Source organism: Mytilus edulis, chromosome 7 (assembly GCF_963676685.1).
Source record: "Mytilus edulis chromosome 7, xbMytEdul2.2, whole genome shotgun sequence".
Classification (NCBI taxonomy): Eukaryota; Metazoa; Mollusca; class Bivalvia; order Mytilida; family Mytilidae; genus Mytilus; species Mytilus edulis.
Genome location: NC_092350.1, coordinates 75,676,116 through 75,684,640, shown reverse-complemented (window position 1 = coordinate 75,684,640; position 8,525 = coordinate 75,676,116).

Below are 8,525 nucleotides of genomic sequence, written 5' to 3'. Positions count from 1 at the left end.
GCAATTTAAAGAATAAACTGCTTGTTCGCTTTAGCGGTATCAGAGACATGTATATATGTCTCTGGCGGTATTCTTGCCAGTTGAACAGCCTTATAAGTTACATTCAAAAATAGGGAAAGATGACATAAAATTCGCTGTCTTTTGTTTTTGAACATCGTTGGTCAAATAGATAGAGTATTATACGTTGTGAGACGAGGACTATTTCAACAAATACTATAAATACAAGTGGAAGTTTTCGTTTTTTGAAATTTGAGAGTAAATGATGTATCAAACGTTCAAGAATACGCATGTAAAATGTGTCACTGGATATAAAAAAAATCAATCTCAAAACCTACTTCCGTATGGAACTTCCCCTTTCAGTGACCTGCAAATTTAACAGATGATACACTTTATAAGATTTGCATGTCCAACAACGACCCACTACTCTACATGTGTTACTGACAGCCTAAGATAGTAATTCTTCTGTTAGGTCAATTCTCTTTCGAACTATACCAGAAAACATGGAAAATAAGTTCTTTAAATTTTGACTCTGGAATTAACACCATTTTTTCGTGCGACAAACTTTATTTCTGGCGATGAGCAGACATGGACGGAAAACAATAAACAGATAGGTTTAATATTTGTTCATTCATTTAACATGTATAATATGAATACGACTGTACTTAAAAAAAAACTTATATAGTTAGTTTCAAGAACAACCGGGTTCAGACAAACTGTTATGAAATCGATGCTGTTACTTATGCATTCACCCAATTCAATATTACGATCAAGGAGAGTAAATTAGTGGCAACATAGACATTCCGTTAATAACGGCATAAGTATGCAGTTAGTACACGAACACCAATCTGTGTTTTAAAAACTAGCGATGGTTGCTAAGGATATCTTGATTTCGGGAACTTTCTGCAGCTTCCATTTTATGGAGCTCTTCTTCGGTATACCCTGGCTCTAGTGCGTACCCAATATGACCATACTCGTCAAAATCTGACTCTTTTGACTGACTGGAACCACTGTTATAGTACTATCATTCTCCGAACAAGATATTTTTTATTTATGATTTTATGATAAATTTTTGGACCATATATAAACTGTTCTATAAAAACAAGCACGCAAAAATCATAAGATAGAAATATAAGTAATATGTGAGTAAAGTTAATTGAATCATTTAAGTTAATATCCTTTGGGCTCGAATGTAGTTAACTAATAAATGTGTTTTATAGGATAGCTCAAATCCTCATCCAAATAATATAATCTAGTATATGTAATAAAACCCTTCCTACTACACCGAGTTTTAATGCCAAGCGGTAGACATATTTTAGGTACCAATTATATATAAGTAATTGAATGAGTAATAGATAACAATAATTAATCATGAATGTGCAAAGATTTAAAAACAAAAGTATTTTTCTTTGTTCGTACATATTATACTCCGCTTCGGTAGATTTATCTACTTATCTTCAGATAGTTTCAGATATACATTAATACATGGCTTTCAAAAGTCTAAATGTAAGTGTTCTCGTACATTTTTTGCCTAATAAAGAAAATCAAAATGCTTTGGTAAAGCTATTTCTAATTCCCCCTTTTTAATGAGACATACATCAAGGACAAGAGGTGTATATCATTTCATTCTGACACATGAATTAAGTTTCCCGTCTTAACCGAAAATTGTTTAAATTTTATTACTTAGTAAATTAATTTATTTGAATTGAAATAAATGATACAGCAAATATAATTAAATAATTCCACGGCGATCTATTTTTATTTGTAACAAACTTGAAACTTGAATTAGTATTATAGATGTGTATATTGAATGCTCCCTTGTTTTATAATCCACTGATCCGAATAGACAGTCACACCTGGCAAGGTGTGCCCTAGAGGCGTGGTTAAATACCGAAGTGCAAATAACAATTTACCTTTCAACAAGCCATCTAAGAGTATTCAATTTGCCACAGAACCGTGAATACACACATCGTATAAATCAAGTCAAAGCAGAGATAGTAAAAGGTCAATAAGAGTACACCAACATATTGTCTTTACAGATTATTGTACTTTAATTTGTTCACCTCATATATCAGTCCGAAAATGCATTAATTAATAAATTTATAACTTTTTTGGTTGTCTACTAAAATAATTCGAATATATACGTTTAACATAGAAAATTTATCTCATGAATGTGTACAATTGCACGTCCGTGCGTCTTATCTTCTTATTATCGGATGTTTATTAGATAAACCATAAGTCATCGGCGCGCTTACGATTACGTTTAAATATCATTAAAAACCAAGACTTTTACTGATTGTATTTTAAATCCCGGCATGCAAAAACCAGGAGAAAACGTCACGACCTACAGGAAGTAGTTAAAAAATTTTCATTAATTGTTGAATTTCTCCTTTATTACTGGACATATAGCGATAAAACTTTGTGAATATATATATTTTGTCATAATGAACATATTTAAACCATAAGTAAAAAATCGCGAATTTTCCCTTTAAGATACTTTATTTAACTTTGGAGGATAGTTGTCTCATAATATGATAAATAACCAATCATGTATACAGGTATAACCTAGTCCAAATAATTATGACATCTTAGAAGGCTATTTAAAAATTTTGCTTCAACGTCCACCCGTCCACCTGACTCCTTCCTGTGAAGTAAGGTGTCAAAGAAAAAAAATTATAATAGTCTTTCAATGAAGCAAGTTAACTCGTATCATCACTGACCATTGTAAACTCGTACCACGTAAAATCGTACCGAAAAAGTTAGCTTGTACCAACATGACCAATGTCAACTCGTAACACTGTATGACCGAAAACCGAAAAAAACATTTTTCTGCATAAAAGGGTCCCAAAATGTTTTCGCCTGGCTCCGCTCGGCGGTAGTTGCTTGCACATCGTTGTATTCTAGCTACACACCTGCCATGGATACTAATTTTCGTGGATAAAGGAAAACTTACATACACGTGGATATTTGATTTCGTGGTTTTACCGAAGTTTGCATACAAGCCAATAGAAAATTTGTTATACGTTGTATATTATATTTAATTCCGTGGTTCACATGTACACACGAAATCCACGAAAATTGGTATCCAACAAATAATAATGAAACCACAGTACTTGAAAAATAGACCAAAACACAAAAAAAAACAACCAATGACAAATGAACCTTTAAAATGAGGTCAAGCCACGGGTCAGATGAAACCTGCCATTCTGACACACACCTCTTACAATCATACACCATGCACACATTTTTGACCTGCTTCGTGTAGTATCTGAGAAACGGATCTAATCACATAACTTCAACTTTGATCACTGATCCATGAATTTTGGTCGAAGTCGGGTTTACCCTGTACACGTTGCAATGAACCCATATACCAAATATAGTTATCCTGTTACTCATAATAAATGAGGAATTCAAATGAGCAAAAAAAAATGTTTTTTTTTTTCAAGCAGTAAGGCAACAAGCGTTTGATTTTCGGGGGGCGGGGGGGGGGGGGGGGGGGGGGGGGGGGGGGTGGGGGGGGGTTGGCTATGGTTTTTTTTGGAAAAAAAAGTTTGTTTCCAGTTTTTGGAGAAATAAATAATTTGTTTTTGATTCTGAGGGAAAAAAATTGTTTGTTTCACCCTCAGCTGCCACTATATTTAATGCTAAAATTGAAAGAAAAAAAATGTTTTCGACTTGTGGCGAAAAAAAGTAGATTGTTTTTCGCCGCAGGCGAAAAAAACATTTTGTCCAGAAAAAAAAACATAGCCCCCCCCCCCCCCCCCCGAAAATCAAATGGTTGCTGCCTAACTGAAACAGTACACGAACATGAGATCAAGGACATTGGGCATATGACAGACAAAAACAGTTTAAACTTCATAACATAAGGTATCTGCATACAAATTATGAAGTATCCAAGTCTTCTGAAATATAAAGCTTTTTTGCACATAGTTTACGCTGCCGGAAAATAATGCCTTTAAAATTTGCTCGCATGCTGCGACTTTTCTCGAAGGCGAAATAAAAATCGTCAATCATTAACACCACAACTTCTTGTAACGATTTCCACCAGGTTGACTTGTTGTATATCTTGTCTAACTGGTAATTTGTGCTATTCAAAGTTTCTCTCCATCTACATGTAGCTACGTATTATCATTTTCAAGATAATTGAAAATGGAAGAAGAAAACAAAAACACTTGTAAATTTGCCATATAAGGAAAAGAACTCCTAAAAGATGTCGGACAGTAATGGTATAGATTGACAATAGGAAGATCTAATCATTCTTTCAGATTTTCTCAATTTTAATACATTAGCATTTATCAAGATGATAGACAAAACTTGCATTAGCCATATCGGCCATGTTGGTTGGCAGACAGGACTCCGGACACTTTAAAAAAAGTAAATGTAGTAAATACCATACCCTAATGATGTTTGTGGCAAACTTTGGTTAAATTTGGGCCAATAGTTTCAGGGTAAAAAAGTTTTTGAAAAGTTAACGACGACAGACCCAATTGATGAGAAAAGTTCACTTGCATGAATTGGCCCTTTATTTTGGACAACCAATTAGGTGAGATAAAAAAAAAAATTAAAAATCGTCTTTTCTGGGAATAACTGCTACAGAAATTACTCTGACCGTTTTTATGTTAGATCTCGCTATTCTGAACATGTCTGCTCCGTTTAATTTCTTGATGCATATTGGTTTTACTAGAATACTTAAATATTACAGACTAGGGGAATAGCTCTAGTAGCATGGATGGAGGCGATTATATACGGACACATAAAAACACATCAGCTTCCATTTCTACATTTTAATCAGACAAAGAATGACGTCACAAACATAAATACAAGATACTGACAAAAGGGGAACAACTCTCTCTTTCACACAGAAACATAATCCGACCATACATACTGATACATAACATAAAGATAATGGACAAAACTTGAATTTTAACCTGATGGTTGTTTTCTAGACATGTCAGCCATGTTGGTTGGCAAATGGGATCAGCACTCGCTCTAGCTGCCAGGTGAGCTAAAAATGAGAAGAAGAAAAAAGAAAACTAGTATCTCAATTGTTTGTATTAAACACAATTGAAAGGTCTTTCCTGTAAAAGTGATGTTTTCGTAATGTTCTTTGTACGACCTTTCGTTTGATATATGACAAGCCTACCTTCTGAAACTTTTCGCTTTTTACACTTAATGACCTCATCCGCCTACATTTTTGAGATCGGAAGTATGATATATGTAACACAGGGTAAATGAGCTTTCATTTGATATGCGAAAACGCCATGTTCTAAAAAGTTTGATTTTTGCACTTAATAACCCCATTCAACCAATTTTTGGAGGTTGACAATTTGATATTTCAAATGTACACATCATGACCTTTCATTTGATATACAACAACCCTATAGTAAAAGAAAAAAATATTTTTTGCACTCAATGACCCCATCCAACCAATTTTTGGGGGACGTCAATTTGAAATTTGAAATGTACGCTTTATGTTCTTTCATTTGATATGCGACAACCTTACCATCTGAGAAATTTGAATGTTTGCACTAAATGACCCCACCCGTCCCCCTGGGATGAAAAGGGGGTTTAAAATTTTCATTTTTAAGTAGAGTTTATTGAGACCTTCAATTTGATATATCAGATGACCACATTTGACAAAGTGCAAATAATGATGCAATATCAACTATATAAATAGAAGTTATGAAACTTACAAAGTCAATGCAAAACTTGAAAATTTCAAATTGATTTTTTGGTGTTTTTTTCCATGGAATGTTTTTAGTATTTGGTCAAACATATAACTATGTTAACCTCTTCAATTTCTAAAACATTTTAAGTGGTAAGCCCTTGTTGATTCAGAAATACATGCCTCCGCTCGCAAAACTTCAAACTGCATTATCTCTAAAACGACAATAGATATCTCAAATCTGTTAAATGATAAATGATTTACAGTTGAAGAACAACATTATAGAAAAAGAATTGGGACAATTTCAAAGTTCAACAAGGTCACAATTAATCATCAAATATATGATGCATTACCAAACTTGAGAACCGGAAGTCGTAGAGACATGGGATTACCACCGTTCAACTCAGGACCACTTGACCTTTCAAATATCACAAGGTCAAGGTCATAGTATAATGTGAAGATCAAGGTGAAATTTCATCATGACCTGACATTGACCTCAAATTGAAGGTCTTGAATTACTGATCATCTCTGCAGTTTATAGTAGGTTGATATCTGTTACCTTTAAAAAGATATTCACAAAATACTATACTTTTAAGAATCATCCCGTTGTAACTTTTGAACAGACGGTCGGACATTTTTGGGCTTATTGTATAAAATGTAGAGCTTGTCGAGAAGAACATTTTATACGCTGTATGTATGCAGCAAAGTCTTATCGTTTTCCTAATATGTAAGCTTGAAATTGCAGCGTAATTTTTTTTGCACTCGGTGACCTTTGACCTTGGGTGCATATTAAAGGTCATATGAATTTAAGATTATTGGTGGAGGTTACAAGTCTCTATGACTTCCGGTTCTCGAATATAAATTTTTGAAAAAATATTTTTAATTTTTAAAGGGAAATAACTCCTTATAAGGGTTAATAACAAATTAATTGTTTATGTTTATAAACATTGCCATCTGTTCTAATACATGGTGTCATTTTCAATTAAATTCTATCTCTAATACTTTTTGAAAAAAATGCAAATAAAGGAAATTGATTCAAGGGGATATAACTCTCAAAGTAGATGATGAAATCCTATGCAGCCTCATATGGTAATACATTATGATGAGATCTACCTATTGTCCAAATAAAGTCATGATATCTTTTAACACATTTTGGGGGGACCATGTTGAAAAAAATCAATAAAAGGGAAATAACTTCTTAAGGGGAATGTGAAATCCTACAAAAGTTCATCTGGTAAAAGTTCATGTTGAGGTCTATTGATGGTTTAATTTTGGTAGTGATAACTCAAATAGAAGCGGTAGGAAAGCGAGCCAAACAAATGCTGGAAGAAAAAAAAGAAAAAAAAACATTAGAAAAACAATAAGGTCTTTCCTCACGGAGAGGAAAGACCTTAACAATCAAGGACAAAAATCTATGTACTTAAAACATATTTGACCCTATCTGCTGTCCAATTTTATATTACTCAATCTACTATTGAGTTAAAAAAAAAAAAAAAGAAGGGTAAAAATCATCATTTGAGGACAACCCCTTCTTTCTTAGACTGATGATTTCTCCCATGCCTGCATGATGACTTAATTGTTAGGCCAAAAAAAGTAATACAAGTGTTTCCACTTACATACTGAATAAAAGTAAGGTGTACAAACAATGTAGGTAGGCAATATCATTTTCTTTTACAAACATTTTTTAGCTGGTTCCTACTACTAGAGAACCAGTCTGACTTAAACAGTGCATAAAAAGTGTTGGGATAAGCACTAACAATTATGGTAGACTAGGTAGGGTTAGTGGAAACACATGTATTATTTTTTTGGGCCTAAACATTAATCATGTTGATCCTTTTTGTCATTTAGTTTCTTTCTTTGTTGGTTATTCTATACTGTTTCAGCCCAGTGGCGGATCCATGGGGAAGGATTCCAGGGGTTGGAACGCCCCTTTTTTTGGGATGATCAATACATTTGAATGGGGACATATAGTTTGAACCCCCCTTTTTAAAAATGGCTGGATCCGCTCCTGCAGCCAAAATCACGACAATAACTCATTCACGCCCATGACAGATATATATACAAATGTATTGTTGTAATTTGCATAACTTTTCTCTCTATGTATTATGGTTTTCAAGATACATGTGTAAGAGCCAAAATCACAAGAAAATTATCCTTTAACAACTTACATAAATATTCTAGATCTTCCATTGGAAAATTATTTTAATATATATAAGTTTTTAAGATAAAAGACAATACCATTTATATTCAAGGAACGTGGCGGGTTATAGTTCTTTCCTCAAAATAATTCTGATCCCCTATTTGATATAAAAAAATTGTGGTCCAGCAGATAACAAATAAAACTATTCTGAATCCACACTTTTCCTATACCTTATACATTGTTATAATAGTGCTAAATTAAAAATTTCTAAATCTGTCACACTGACAAAAATTAATAGCACCCTCGAGCTCAATGACTATGATGACCCTTGAAGCTAAACGGTGGCTCATTTAAAAGTGTTTTACCTTACATTCTATTTCTAGCTTTGGCAACCAAATTTGTTTGCAAACAAAATCATGACAAATGTATGTAAGACCATCTTTTAAACAAGATTCAAGGATGATTCTGGCTTCTATTAAACCAAAAATTTACATTGTACACTACATATTCAGATTAGAAGAGTTTGGTAAAAGTTAAACACTGAACATGTACAATGTACAGATGCCAAGTGATATAAAGAATAGCTCTACTGCACATGGTTCTTCAGGTCAAAAGACCTATAAAAAGCATTGGTGGACAGTGCTCAAGTACATACTGTTACGATACATATGTAGGCTATAAAGGTCAGTTAATAAAGTATAAGTTGACACAGAGATAACATGA